The 14,976-nt window shown below is 48.9% G+C and overlaps 1 protein-coding gene across 2 annotated transcripts in view; it reads right to left on the reverse strand.

Annotated features, from left to right (window-relative positions):
• Positions 1 to 14,976, reverse strand: part of SYNDIG1 (synapse differentiation inducing 1) — a 117,942-nt gene that overhangs the window by 58,822 nt on the left and 44,144 nt on the right. The window lies entirely within an intron of this gene.

Below are 14,976 nucleotides of genomic sequence, written 5' to 3' on the forward strand. Positions count from 1 at the left end.
ATCTTTATCATTTTTATTCAGGGTTTTTTTTGGTCTGGTATATCTTAAATATTGATCTATTTTATTTAAAAAATTTTTTCTGAAGAACTAAGTTGCTTTTGCTTATAACTTACAATAAAATACCTCTGTGTGATAAAAACAAAAAAAACGCCCCACACAGATTTAGAAGTGATAGGAAGACCTACATGTTAGTGCTGTACAGGGACTAAGTTCCCCGGCTGAGGAAACCTCACACACACATTCTAGTATGTTCTTTCCTTGTGTTAGAATTATCTCAACGCTCACACTTGCCACTGGCCTTCAGCAGGGTCCCAGGAAGCAGACTGGAAATTTCCTTGCCTCAGTGGTGCTCGGCTTAGAGGAACGTCAGTGCATCTGGGATACAATTAAGAAGTCTTCTAAACTCTTTCTCCCTAGATCATGTTCCTTTCTAGGGTTTCAAATGTTAAAAAAGAAAAGAAGATACCCAAGCCTAAGATTTTGGGGGACAGCTTTTCCTCTTTGCAAATTAATAACTGTTATGTAAGAAAACATGGGGCTTTCAGGTGCTCCGGCTTTCTATGAGATTTAAGAATTTTCTTACATTATAACTGCTGGGTTTGGTGGTAGCTACAGGTATCCAAATTTTCAGACTGAGCAGAAGGGAGGAGAGAGAGAAGACACCCTTGCGACTAACTGGAAAATAGCAGTTTAACTGAGTCGACAGATGACCAGTCGAGGGCAGTATATGCACTGGGAGGTGTGGGTGTCACCATTGTGACACTGTGTCACATGTCCGAGAGCAGGACACAGTATGGGCTCTGCTGCTGTGGTTCTAAGAAGCCCTCGGCCCCGGGGCCCAGTCACAATCCGAGAGCTAAAACCACTGATTCTGAGCACCTGTGAAGCATGTCCTATGTGTGAGCATCACCTCCGCACCCAGTCACCTTCCAAGCTCATCCAGGCGTTTCTGGTGCAAACACCCAGCTTCTCTGATCTTCATCCTTCCACAGCGAAGCTGCGGGGCCCCTCATGCAGGGCTGGATGTACCAACAAGACCAGAATAACCTTCTTGAAACTCAGTTAGGCTTCTCAGACTCAGCTCCTGCCTGGATCCGAAGTGAGTATCTCACAAAAGACATTTGGTTACATTTATTCAAATTCCTCCTCCTGGATGGAGTCTCTTGTTGCAGTTCAGCCAGAGTGACCTTTCCTTTTCTGGTGTGTTCCCGGCAGCCGGGCTCCGGTTTCTCCTCTACCTCCTTGTGCGTCCTTCTCTGCCAGCGTGACAGCAACTCACGTCACCTCCTCCTCAGCCCCTGCCCTGCCCAGAGCCTGAGACCAAAGAACCACGGCTCCTTCACCCCTCTGGTCCTGGTATGCAGCAGGTGCTCCGTGAAGAGTCTCAAGGGTTATGAGATTGGAATAACGCTACGTGGGGATCTCCTTGAGCTGCACCAGCCTCAAAGTGGGTCGAAATCATGGCACTTTGAGGCAGGCGCAGCTTAAGTCTCCACCTAGAGTCGGCTGAGAACTTGCAGCATTAGCACCACCTGGGATTCTGTCGGGGAGGCACGGTCTTGACCACCTGGAGCTACCGAGTCAGAATCCGCATTAACACGACCACAAGGGTTATTTTGCACCTTGAAGGGAGGGGCCCTGCTCTGTAGTGAATAGTGTGGGTTCTGGCTGTTGGCTCCATATTACAGCTATTTCCTATCCTTTTTAGTATTTAAACAAACACACCCAACAGTTTACATTCTTCATCTTTTGGTTGTTTTTGGCCGCGCTGCATAGCTTGTGGGATCTTAATTCCCACCAGGGATTGGACTTGTGCCCTCGGGAATGAAAACGCAGAGTCCTAAGACTCGACTGCCAGGGAATTCCCCAACAATTTACATTCTTAAAGACCTTTTTTTCTTCTTGGAGTGAATTTTTCCAACGTTGAGTATGATAAATTATGATTACATCTGAGGTAAAGGGGCTGAAATGAGTGGAATTTTGTTTTTGTCACTTCAGCATCCTTCCATACTATTTCTTCTAACACAGACTGGCTTGTCATTGTCTCTAACCCCTAATTCCTATTCGCTCATTTCCTCTGTGTTTACTTCCACGCACTCCTCCCCGACGATAGCCGTTCCCGAACCCGAGTTTAGTGGCTCTGAGATAAAACGTCCCGTGCCAGAGCCTGGGGTCTCCTCCAGCATCCTCACGACGCTCACTGGGGTCTTACCCATGATGGTGCCATTCCTCCAAGGCTCTTTATAACAGACGTAAAATTATGTAATATAATCGGTTCTATTATATAACAAACGCTACTTCACTTTTTTCTCAGTCCATGATATTCAGAGCCAGCAGCTGCAAAGAGGAAACCCTTTGACTGGATCCTTTATTTCTGCTTGAACAGCCTCCGCTCTGTCGAGGATGCTGCCTGCCTTCTGTGAACAGAGATCTTCCTGGGCTGCATCAAGCGCTCCCAGTTTTGTCCTCCGGGTGAGGCTCTGCAGTCTCTGCTTTTACGAGTCTGGCAGAGGAAGCTGGTCATTCGAGCTACAGCTGCTGCATTACTGATGCTGGTGGTCGGGGGAGGGGAGAGGATGAACAGGGGTCTCCTGGTGCCTAAGGTTCATCCCCTTTCTCCTCCTTCCCTCGTTCTCTCTCTCAGAACCACAGCTCAGAGAGCCCTCCCACCCACGGGGTTTGGGTGAACACCAGGCAGGTAAGGAAACTGATGGGGGCTGTGAAAGAAAACAGACAGAAAGCAGACAGGCAACAGCTGTACAAATTCTGCGTTGTACAGAAACACACTTTTCTTTACTTTGAGGCTGTCAGGATATAAGAGGACGAAACTAAGAGTCAGGAAACCAGGGATTTACCCTCAGTTTTGCTACTTCCTATGATTTTTAGCAAGTTGCTTGTGGAAGAGGAATTACTGATAACGCAGTTGAGCGAGAAAAGCTTTAAGGTCCCTTCGGCTCTATGATTTGTACCTCATGGCCCATGAGCCTTAGGGTTTTATGGGGTCAGATGGAGCTTTTCCACAAGGTGGCGAAAAACCTCACACTGACCACAACAGGCTAGGCTTCGGGTCAATAAAATGTATATTTGTCAACTGCTTACTGTTGCGAGGCACTGTGTTAGGTGATCGCTGAAGACAGAAAGGTGACTTCCCGATATTAAAAGCCGAATCAGCGAACAACAATTATATAAACCAGTGTAACGGTAGTTACACAACGAACCTGTCGGAAAGTCACATCAACATGAAACTGAAATCTAATGTTTCAGAAGGAGCTACAAGGAACGGAGAGAACGGTAGACATCGTGAAGAGCAACATAAATCAGGATTGGGAAAATAATCAGAAGCAACAGAATTTGAGACTAGAAAGAGATGTGAAAAGAACCCAGGAAAGAATTAGAAATAAAAGAGAAAGTAATTTCAGAAATCAAGGCTCAGCCAGAAGGGACACAGGAGCGAATAAACACAGTGGATCGTCCCTTAAAAGAAACAGAACATGGAAAACAGAAAAATGTTTTAAATTAAAAAAACATGAATACTTCAACTTATAGGAAATTCTAGCAGAGTGTTGTGTTGTGGAAGCAATCAAAACATTGTTTGAATCAGGGCTGGAAGGAAGATTTCATGCAAAGGGCACAGGGCAGTATCTCAGTCGATGCAATGACTCAGTATCCTGGTAGGGCAGGGGTTATGGCGGACGTATGCATTCGCCAAAGCTAATCAAACCGTAACACCAAAGACGTGCATTTCACTGGGTGCATTTAAAGTGCTGAAACTACTGTGAAACAAAGCAATAAATGCAGAATAAAGGCAAAGAAAGTACAATATGCATATACAAGGAAACCCCGGAGAAGAAAATAAACAATGGAAAACAGCAAACACTAAAACTATGATTTAAGAAAATGTTCCCGAAGTGAATGTTGAACGGGCTCTGTCAGCACCCAGAGAAACAGACCAAGAATGACTAATCCCAACGTAAGTTACAGTCAAGCTACTAAATGTTAAAGAAAAACAAACAAACATAACACCTTTGGTTATCCAGGAAAAAAAAAAAGCTGGGTCACTCAAAAGGATAAGAAAATCAGATTGTCACCAGGCTGGCCCACAAAATGCTTTAGAACAGAAGCCAATGGAGTAACACACTGAAGATGCAGAGGCAGGGAGACTTGAGTCAAAGGTTTCACATTGACTCAAACTGACCCCGGGCTTAAAGCCTGTGGGTGAGCGGACGGGAGGAGTGTGGGTCCCACGAGGCCTTCCTGTGGAATCCAGATGCTACGAGCTACGATGAACGGCCAGAGGGGCGGGCGTGAGGGCTGGCAGGGGTCAGGGGCTACGAGCAGGACAAAGACGATGGGCTTTACACGCCTCTCGTGGGAACACGTGCCGTCACCCATGAAGCCTTCTTGCCAAACAAACACAGCAAAACACAACACAACCTTATTTTCATCAAATCTCTACATCTAACCACCAATTAGGAAATTCAAACAACAGGGGGCAGGTCAAATGACATCATGGGTGTATGAAACCAGCAAAATGTGGAATGTGGACAACTCTACAGGAAAAATAACCCAGGAATTGAAAGGATTATCAAACAGAGAGAGAGAGAAAGAGTCTATGGATTAAAGAGACTTAGAAGACATAGCAACTAATTGCATGTATTAATTTAATTTGGATCTGATTCAATTTTTTGTATGTATATGTATATGTACATGTATATATATACACGTGCCCATGTATGTACAAACACATGCATATACTTACACATACATATTCATATTAAATGACTCTCTACATTTATACACACATTTATATATGTTTATGTATTGAGACATTGGAGAAATGAGTACACTGGCTGGAGCTTTGTAATTTTTTTAGGTATTGTTAATTTTTGGAAGGTGTATGATGAAGATTAAAAAAGAGCTACCTACTTTTAGGGATTCATACTAAAGTATTCACAGATGAAATAAATGATTCAATGTCTGGGATTTGTTTAAACATCATCTGGGAAGGGAAGAGCTGGGTAGGGTACAGAGAACACAAGGTCGGCTCTGGGTTGATAATCAGTGAAGCTGGGTGATGGGTACATGGGGTCCATTATCCAATTCTCTCTACTTTCATGTACGTTTGAAATTTTCTATAACGAAGAGTTAAAAAAAATTCAACAGATGAAGATGTGTAAGAAAGATGTTCCAGGTAGAGGGAACAGCATGAAACAAAAGCCAAGAGGCAGGGACGCCTAGCAGAGGGGCCAGGGGTCAAGTGGGAGGAGGGCAGGGGCCTTGATTGGAGGGTCGTGAATGTCATCTACACATAAAACATTTACTGTGATGAACTCTGGGCGTTGTTGAAGATCAGCTCCTGAGTGGATGTGGTATCACGGAGGCTGCTCGGGCAGCGGGGTCTGTGGGCAGCATGCGGAGTGGGCCCAGGGGACAATGGGGGCATGGCTGTGATGCAGCGGGCACCCCCCTCCGCTCAGCTGCTCTAGGGCAGCCAGAGGCCAATGACTGCAGGGACCTCAGGGTGGCACGATCCAGGAGAGCATGGTTGCGATTTTGTCTCTGACAAATGGGTTGTAAAGAGGCTATTTGAGTAGCCCGGGCAGTGGCCAGGGGATTCCACAACCGGCAGCCCCTGTGCTACTGCCACCGGACAAGAGGGCTTCCTGGGGGACACAGGCGCCTGGAGAGCCTGCGGGGACGCCCGGGAGACACACGGTCCTTCCTGGGTAACTGACGCGTCCATCCCCTCACTCACATCACCCCTCCAGGCTGTGGGTGGTACCCAGTGTCCCGCAAGGCTGTACTCCAAGAGGGTCACCTACTGAGGATCTCTGTGTGTTTCTAGAGCTGAGTGGCCGTGTGGCCCGAAGCTGTGGACACAGGCTGGGGTGGGTCCTGGACGGGTGTACGTGCTCCCTGCACAGTCCTGACCTGGATGCGGGGGCCACGTCCCCCCGCAGGGAGGGGCGGCCAAGCCTGGGCCTCCGAGCATCGCATTGCACTGCCTGCTCAGTGCAGCATCTTCCTGGGAGCCCAGGGTCACTGGCGGGGTGAGCGGGGCTCATGCGGGAGGAGGTAAAGGCGACAGAGTGGCCGGACTCCTATGGCTGCTCAGGCCAGACAGGACGACCCACCTGAGAGCATTTGTGAACAATTCATAGAAAATAGCTGTGAGCAGCCTGCAAGGCTGAAGAGCCGCCCAGGAAGAGGAATCAGTCGAACAGGAAGGAGAAAGATGGGGTGGGGGTCTGGGAGGAGCTGAGCGTGGAGCACAGGCTCCGGACGCGTAGGCCCAGCGGCCATGGCTCACGGGCCCAGCCGCTCCGCGGCATGTGGGATCTTCCCGGACCGGGGCACGAACCCGTGTCCCCTGCATCGGCAGGCGGACTCTCAACCACTGCGCCACCAGGGAAGCCCCCCACCCCGCGCCGCCCGCCATCCATTTTTGATTGGTTTTTTGCTTTGTTCCGCATTTGACTCTTGGTGCTTCTGTTGCGTTAAGCTTGGTTTCAAAATTGCTCTCCACACAGCTCATCCCTTTGGTCCCCCAAGTTCAAAAGCCCTTTGTTCCTCCCCCTCCGTTCTGTCCAGTCACCAATTCTGTTGATTTTCCTCAGAGATGCCCCTTGGATCCTGTGACCAGAAAACCCCCTCGGCGGCGGTCGGGCAGTGGGTCTCAAGGGCAGGCCTGGGCCCCGCGTAGTGACTGGGTACACGGCTGCTAGCCTACCCCTGCTTTGCCTATGCCTCACCCAGTTTACATGTTGCCATGTCTAATTTTTTAAAAAGATCCTGAAAATGGAGATTTTATGAAAAATCTCCCAAATTTACTCCTGTTCGCTCATTTTTGTACAAAAATTATGAACAATGCTCCTTGAGTCCATGAGATTTGCTTGGCAAATCCTTCCCCAGGGCTGCTGGGAGGAGGGTCCGGATTATGCTGGGGTTTCTGAGCCCGTCCCCCCCGTGAGAGGCTCTCCTGTGCCCACTCCCCACATTCTAGGCCTTGGGTTGGGCCCCCGGCTGTGACCGCCCCGTCCAAGCTCACCTCCCACCCCCTAACCCCATACACCGAGACTCAAGACACCCAGCTGTCCGCTCTGAACTGGCCTCTGCGGATGCTGGGCCCACCTCTCCCACCACCGCCACCCCTCCCCACCCCCCAAAGCTGCCCTGACTCCACAACCGGCCTTGGCTTGGACCTCACTTCCCCTGTGGAGCAGAGTCTGGCCAGGCCTCTGACCACCACCAGCCACGCTGCCCTGAGATGCACTTCGACAGGACCCTGCCTCCAAGACCTGGAGCTCCTGCGCGTCAGAGACCAGCTCCACCCATCTGCGATTCTGATGGCGAGGCCTGGGTCACTCGTGGTCCCCACGAACGCTTGATGAGTAACACAAGGCCAACATATGTTTGCCAACATAGGCCACAACCGGACGCTCAAATACAGTGACAAGAACCTCACTGATGAAGACAAAAATCATCCCTTCTTCCTCAATCAGGAGAATTATTTGCCTGGTCACTAACATGGAAAGACAGGTAACCTAAAAGCTCTCCGACCTTACACCAAGTTACTGAATGCTAGTGGCTTGTCTTGATTTATAAGTAACTTTTCACTTAGGAAGAAGCCATTCCAGCTAGAAATTCTGTGTCATAAGGGGAAAAGCATATTCTGTACTTTTGGTGTGAGGGTTGGACGTTCGTCAAGCAACTTCCTGGAACTTCCTTTGGCATAAAGACCTACCATTCTGTTCCCACCCAGGTGTCTGCACAGACGCCAGTGGGAAAGAGCCGCAAATGTCTATGATCTGGCTTAATCCAGGCAATGACTCCCACCTCATTCCTATTTTAATTAAAGATAATAATGCCTAAAGATAATAGAAGCACTGTTTTCCTATGACTCTGCCTGTCGAAGGCTTTCTAAACCTGGACCAGCAAACGCCCCCCAACCCCAGTGACGACCCCTCTCAGTACAAGTGGAAACTAACCCCGGGGGTGGGGAGTCAGGCTCCCAGGGGACCAAAGCCAGTGTCCAGAGTGGACGGCGCCTGAGCGGAGGTGGCTTTAATCCCCAACGCAACGTCACCTATAAAAGTTTCAAAATAGGGAATCTGAAACTCCTGCCCCCCAAACCAGGGGAGGAAGCAAGTTGGCAGGACTCTAGCACCTAGTACCTGGCGAGGCGAGCACGCAGGGGCACTTCCGTGCAATCCACCGAGAGGCTCTTGGTGGGCACCGACGGTGAGCGGGCAGTGTGCTGGGCGGGGCGGGCAGAAGGCCACATGGTCTGTGCTGCCCACAGCAACAGGGGAAGATGGTCTTTGAACAAGCATGGAAGTAAGCCCGGGGCTCCAGACCAGGCTAAGCCGGCCTGGAGGGAATGAACACAGTACCTGGGTCTGGGGATTCAGAAAGAGCCTCCTGTGCAGATGTCACTTAGGGGAGACGTGAAGCTGGGGCTGGAGTTGGGGGCCAAGGCTGAGGGGACGTGTTCCAGGCTGAGGGGACAGGCTGGGAGAACAAGGAGGCAGGGAACAAGCTGCTGGATTAAGAGAGGGCTGGGGAGACGAGCGTGTGGGAAGTGCGTCCTGACAGCCCTGGGGTGCAGCGAGGGGCGGGCTGGAGAGGAGGGGCCTGGGTGGGCATCTGAGAAGCTGGAGGCAGGGATCCCGGCCGCAGCCCGGGCAGCTGGACCTCAGGACAGGGTGCAGATGAACAAAGTGCACCCCCAGGAGGTGTCAGGGGACAGGGTCGCAGGCCCGGGGCTCCTTGAATATGCATAAGGGGGGCATGGAGAACGTAAGGGTGAAGCACCCCCCACTCCCCGCTCGTGCCCCAAGCCCTGGTGGACAGAGGTGCTATTTGCCAAGGTGGGAAACGGTGGGGGATGGATCTGGGAAAGTTGGGGATGGTGATGAACTCACATTTCCCCGGGTGGGCTGACTGACAGGTACCCCACCCCAGGCCCTGGCTGCCACCATCCAATGGCACTGTCTTGGCTCACACAGGCCAGGTCAGAGGGGTTAAGGCCCTGGTGTAGCTCCAGCCAATGACAGATGGACAAATGCCCAGCATCTCTGTCCCTGGGTGGGAGGGTCCTGCACACCATCCCACAGGCCGGCACCCTGGTGCCCAGAGCCTGCTTTGCTTCCTGTCACGCCCCGTCTCACTTCCCTATTCCGCTACTGCTGTGTCCCCCAAATCCCTGTCCTGGGCCTGCTTCTTGGGGAAGGAACCCAATGCACCAGGCTCTTGTCCTCCAGGCCCGTGAGGTACCTCCCCTGCTATTGCACAGACAAGAAACCAAGCGAGATACCTCGTGTGTCCCCAGACCTCATCTCCGTGTCACCTAATGACCTCAGCTCGCTCCCCTTGTCAGGACCTGGAGAAGAGGGGACATGTTTCCCTCCCATCCCAAACAGAGGCCGCCCCAAAGAGCCAGCAAGGTTGAAGGGTAACACGTTGGCTCGGATGAGCACATTTTAAAGCAAAAAGTAAAAGCAGCCTGGGAGTCAGTTAATTCTCTCTGTAAATGCATAAGCTGCCTTGTTATGGGGCTGGGGCGTGTGGGGAGGAGGAGTGCTCACTGCCAAGTGATAAACTGGCGGTCGGTTCTGTAGGGCAGTCTCAGAAGTGGGATCATTTAAGCTGACCCTAAAAGGTTCTCTCAAATGAGCTGGGAAACGACTAGGCTTCCTGACCTCTGAGGCCCAGAGTGAGACCCTGACTCACCGGCTCTTCACCAAGAAAACGAATGCCCCCAGCGGCCTCAAAGATTCAGCCTGGGGCCATGTCTCAGGTGGTGGCTTTCAAATTCTACAAGGTCCAAAGTCATCACAGCTGCTGATCTAAATACAAACGGAAAAGATGCTCCAGCCAGGAAGAGGAACAGGTGAGATTTGAACCAGATTATGTCTGACTCCAAGGTGTACTGTCTCCTTGCTCAGCTGGAGTGAAAGTTGTGGAAGCTCGTGAGACTGTGGGCTCCATCGTCAGCCCTCACATCTGAGGGGCGTGTAGTGTTTGAAGATCCCAGTTTTGTTGCTCTCTCTTGTTTTAATTAGTAATTTTGTTCATTAAAAAAAAATAACAGCATTATTGAGATATAATTCACACACCAAAAAATTCACCTGACTTTTAAAGTGTACAATTCCAAGGGCTGCAGCATACCCACAGAGTTGTGCAACCTTCACGCCTATCTAATTCCAGAATATTTCATCACTTCCTACACAGCAAGCAGCCACTGCCCCCTTTCCCGGCCCCTGGCAACCACCAGTCTGCCTGCTGTGTCTACGGATTTCTTTTTCTTTTTAATTTACTTTTGGCTGTGTTGGGTCTTCGTTGCTGCACACGGGCTTTCTCCAGTTGCGGCGAGCAGGGGCTATTCTTCGTTGTGGTGCTCGAGCTTTTCATTGCGGTGGCTTCTTTTGGTGCAGAGCACGGGCTCTAGGCGCACGGGCTTCAGTAGCTATAGCACATGGGCTCAGTAGTTGTGGCTCGAGGGCTCTAGAGCGCAGGCTCAGTAGTTGTGGTGCGTGGGCTTAGTTGCTCCACGGTATGTGGGATCTTCCCAGACCGGGACTTGAACCCGTGTCCCCTGCATTGACAGGTGGATTCTTAACCACTGTGCCACCAGGGAAGTCCTGTGTCTACGATTTGATGACTGTGGACGTTTCACATAAACAGAATCACACACGTGGTCTCCTTGACAGGCTTCTCTCACTGAGTGTCATGTGTTCAAGGTGTATCATGTGTGTACGTGTCAGTGCTTCCTTCCTTCCATGGCCGAGTGGTCATCTGTTGTGTGGCTGCATGGCATTTTGTTCGGGGGTGGGGGGGTTCTCACTGAGATACTATGTAATACTGGATTAATTATGACTGCGTCTCTCTTGTTGAGAGGTTGATAAAATTGAGCTTTCTTTTTCTGGCAAATACATAGAATAAAACTGTCTTCAAAACAGAACAAAGCAAAACAAACCCTCAGCCTGTGCCTCTGGAGTACGGGAAAGTCATTTCACACACAGCCCAGAACACAGAGTGACAGATGCCACAGGTGTGGAGTGAGCAGAAGTGGGGTCTCCCCTGCATCAGCTGGATCAGAGAAAGCCCACAGGCAGGCAGGCCACGCAACCTGCTGTTGGAGGGAACACCACGGGCTGGGCCTGTCTCCTCACTGGACAGAAAGCTCCGACTTTCTGTCGGAGATGCAGAAATGCAGCAGGCGCTTCAGAACAAGGCAGCCCAGGCTGCAGCCTCAGCCCCGTCTCCCTCACCAGAAACAGGGTCTGAGCGATACTGAGCTCCGTCTGCATCTCGCTCTGCTACACACATGCTCCACCAGCATCCTCTATTATGAACACGGCAGAATTATACATGGACCTCTCTGTGTAGAAACTGGGATTATACATTCCAGGTTGTGTTTTTCTCAACCTTGTTTCTAATGTTTCATAGATGCTCTGCTCTGAGGAAATAACTAGGAAATAATCAAAAGAAAGTTTTGGGAAGCAGCGTTGTAAGTGTAATAATTTCCAAACACAGGTATGAGCAATGAAGTAAAGACAAATGAAGAAGTAAGCCTTCTTTCTATGAGTTGTCCTTTTCTCTGAGCCTGTGAACCATTCTAGATTTTGAAAAAAATCTGTCTCCTGCCTCACCACCTCACTCATCCCACCCCCACCTCCACAGGAAGACTGCACTGCTGGGCTTGTTTATGTGTGTGTGTGTTGAGCGGGAGGAATTTCACAAAGTAGTACCTGATGTCCGTGCTTCTGTGGCCAAATAAGACCCTTATGTGCCAAAGATCTTGTGCAGCAGCAGTCCCATTTAACACATAAAACCACCTTTAGAGCAGCATCTCTGAGTCAAAAGAGAATATAGAGCAAAGTAGCGGGGAGAATGAAACTAATTAACAGATTCGTTTAGCGCAACGTTTGGGACAGGCGACAGGCCTGGATTGTTCCTCACACAATCTGCCCTCATGCAGCTCAATCAGGAAACGTCAGGAGGGCACCAGGTGCGGGGTCTTCCCTAAACCCCAACACTGTCAGACAACTTTTGTGTCAACAGCAATACTTCCCTCCTGCTAAGCAAATAATAGATGTGTCCCCACCAATGCCCAAGTGTCGAGAGAAGAGATCTGCTTGCGAATCCTTATTAAAACAATTAAAATTTGCCTTTAACACAAACACACAGAGAAGCCTGTGATCTGGCACTGGAGATGGTTAATGGAGCATTCAGAACCAGATGAGTTATTGTTGTTTAACGTTTAAATGGCATGTAACAATTGCAAAATGCTGTAATCACCCCAACTCATCACTTCTGGTGGCCTGGGACTTCCTGCTCACACAGCCGATCCAGACTCCTGCCAGGAGCCAGTCTCTGTCACAGCACCTCTGGGAGGAGCGCAGGGATCTGAGTCTGATTCATGAACGTGGAGAGGAAACGCTGTGATATCGGAAGTGAGAAAAGCTGTGTATCAGGGCCTCTGCTGCCTGTGAAAGTTGTGTCAACTTCCTTTAGCTTTGTGGGTCTCCATCTCAGTCTTAAAGATGTCCTGAGAAGAGCCTTCCACTCCAATAGCACCTCCATGTCCACCTTCACAACCTCCAGGTTTTCATCACCACCACCATCATCACCATCTCCACCATCACCACCATCACCACCATCACCATCACCACCATCTCCACCATCACCACCATCACCACCATCTCCACCATCTCCACCATCACCACCATCACCACCACCTCCATTGTCTCCACCATCACCCTCATCACCAACATTCCTATCATCACCATCTCTACCCTCATCATCACATCACTACCACCACTACCACCACCAGGAAATGGCAAACTACAGCCCACAGGACAAATCCAGTCCACAGGCTAAGAAAGATTTTTACATTTTTAAGTGATTGAAGATAAGAATTATATTCCATGATACATGAAAACTAAGAAATTCAAAAGTCAGTGTCTATAAATACAGCTGTATTGAACCCCATCCACATCCATTCATTCACATATGCCTCTGACTGTTCTGCACTAAAAGAAAAGAGTTGAGCACCTTTAATAAGAGGCCATATGGTCTGCAAAGCCTAAAGTATTTACTATCTGGCTCTTCACAGGGAAAGCTGACTGATTCCTGACCATAACCCCTCCCATGCCACCACCACCACTGCTAACACCACCACGATCAGCACAAGTGATGTTGCCACTACCATCACCATCAACAGCAATGACACCCCACCCCCACCCCCATACCACTCTATGGTTTGGAGGTGTGGAGACCACCCACGTGGTCAAAGAATTCCGTGAAAAGGCTGTGAATGAGGACAGAGAATCAAGCAAGAATATTCTTCCCCACCAGTGAGTGAGAGAGAGCCTTGTAAGTAAGTATTCTTGTCCCTGAGATCTTGGGGGTGAACCTGCAGCCACAAGCCTGCACTCACACCCGAGTCCTCACACCCTGAGTCCTCACCCTCCGTGTGCCTTGAACACTCAGCTTGGAGTGTCTCGGGCTGGGAACTTCCCCCCCAGCCTTCCCCGATTCTTGGCAGAAGCAAATGAAAATCCCTTCTGGAAGAATGTGCTAAAGACGGGTCTCAGAAAATGTTCACAGATCATGCTCTGGAACCTCAGTCTGGGATGAAGCACTTGAGGAAATAAGCCCCAGTCAGCAGGGGCAAGCAAACGCTGCACGACCAGGATCACACTGGCTGCAGGTATTGACATCAGATACAGGGTGTAGAATAACCATGCTTACTGTGTTTGAAAATGCAGGACTTAGAACTTTAAAAGTAAAAAAAATTACATTTTTTGAAATTAAAACCTCAATGGACAGACTGTCCGTTCTGGCATTAAAGTTGACGAGCGGCTCCAAGGGATTCTCTTACTACAAAATAAAACCCAGGATTAGAACACATTTGGAGACATGCTGGTTGTGAAGCAAAATCACCAAAGATCACTGCCATTCCTTAAATAACTACTGGGATGGGCAGAGTTGCACTGATTTAGGATGACAAATGCAACAATGACAGTGAGTTATGCAGCCTTGGTAGGGAAACAAGATGATGAAGTTGATACCGGACCCCTATTCTCGGCTAAGACTCTTGATGGAAGTGGTCTCAGTGTAAGCACACACTACAGTCACCTGGAGGCCTTGTCCAAGCATAGATTCCCATGCCCCCAGCAGAGTTTCTTATTCAGTGGGATGGGGATGCAGATCCACGGACCACACTTTAAGACCCACTGTTCTGTAGGTTATGACATAGCATCAAGTAAGTGATGACCCCTGGCCACAGGCAGAAATAGAATCAAAACTCTAGGGTGGAAAGCCCCCCAAACTTAAGCACATAATAAGATCAAGCAATGAGCTGACAATTAAAGTTCCCCATACACAAAGACTGCATGTCCCTGTGAGTGAGAATCAATAGAAGAAAAAAAGCACTTTGGACAATCAAGGACTTCAGATATTGGAATAGTAGGAAGATAGAACAATTGTTTATAAAATATTTACAGAAATATTTGTAGAAATGTAGAGTTATAAAATTTGTGAAATATTTATGAAAGAAATAGAAATATTTAAAGATGAGCAAGTCACAAGAGACTATCAGAAAGAAACAGAAAAAATAAAAATAGCTTGAATTTTAAAAAGTGAAAATATTTAATGTGTTAGAAAAACACAACAGAAGAATTAAAATAGCAAAATAGATGCAGCTGGAAAAAAAACCCAAAACAGCTAGAAGATGAATCTGAGAAAATACCCAGAATGCATCATTAAAAGAAAAAGAGATGATAGAAAACGTTGGTTAAGAGTGTGGAGTGCAGAATAAGAAGGTTCAACCACTTCTAGCAGGAGTGCCAGAAAGAGAGAAGAAAGGGCAGAAAAACACAGGAAATGCCACACGGCCATGCTGTAGTCAAAATGATAAATGTGAACTTCAAGGAGACCCTAAAAGCAGTTGCAGGAAAAGGGCAGATA

The sequence above is a fragment of the Phocoena sinus genome, chromosome 15 (assembly GCF_008692025.1).
Source record: "Phocoena sinus isolate mPhoSin1 chromosome 15, mPhoSin1.pri, whole genome shotgun sequence".
Lineage (NCBI taxonomy): Eukaryota > Metazoa > Chordata > Mammalia > Artiodactyla > Phocoenidae > Phocoena > Phocoena sinus.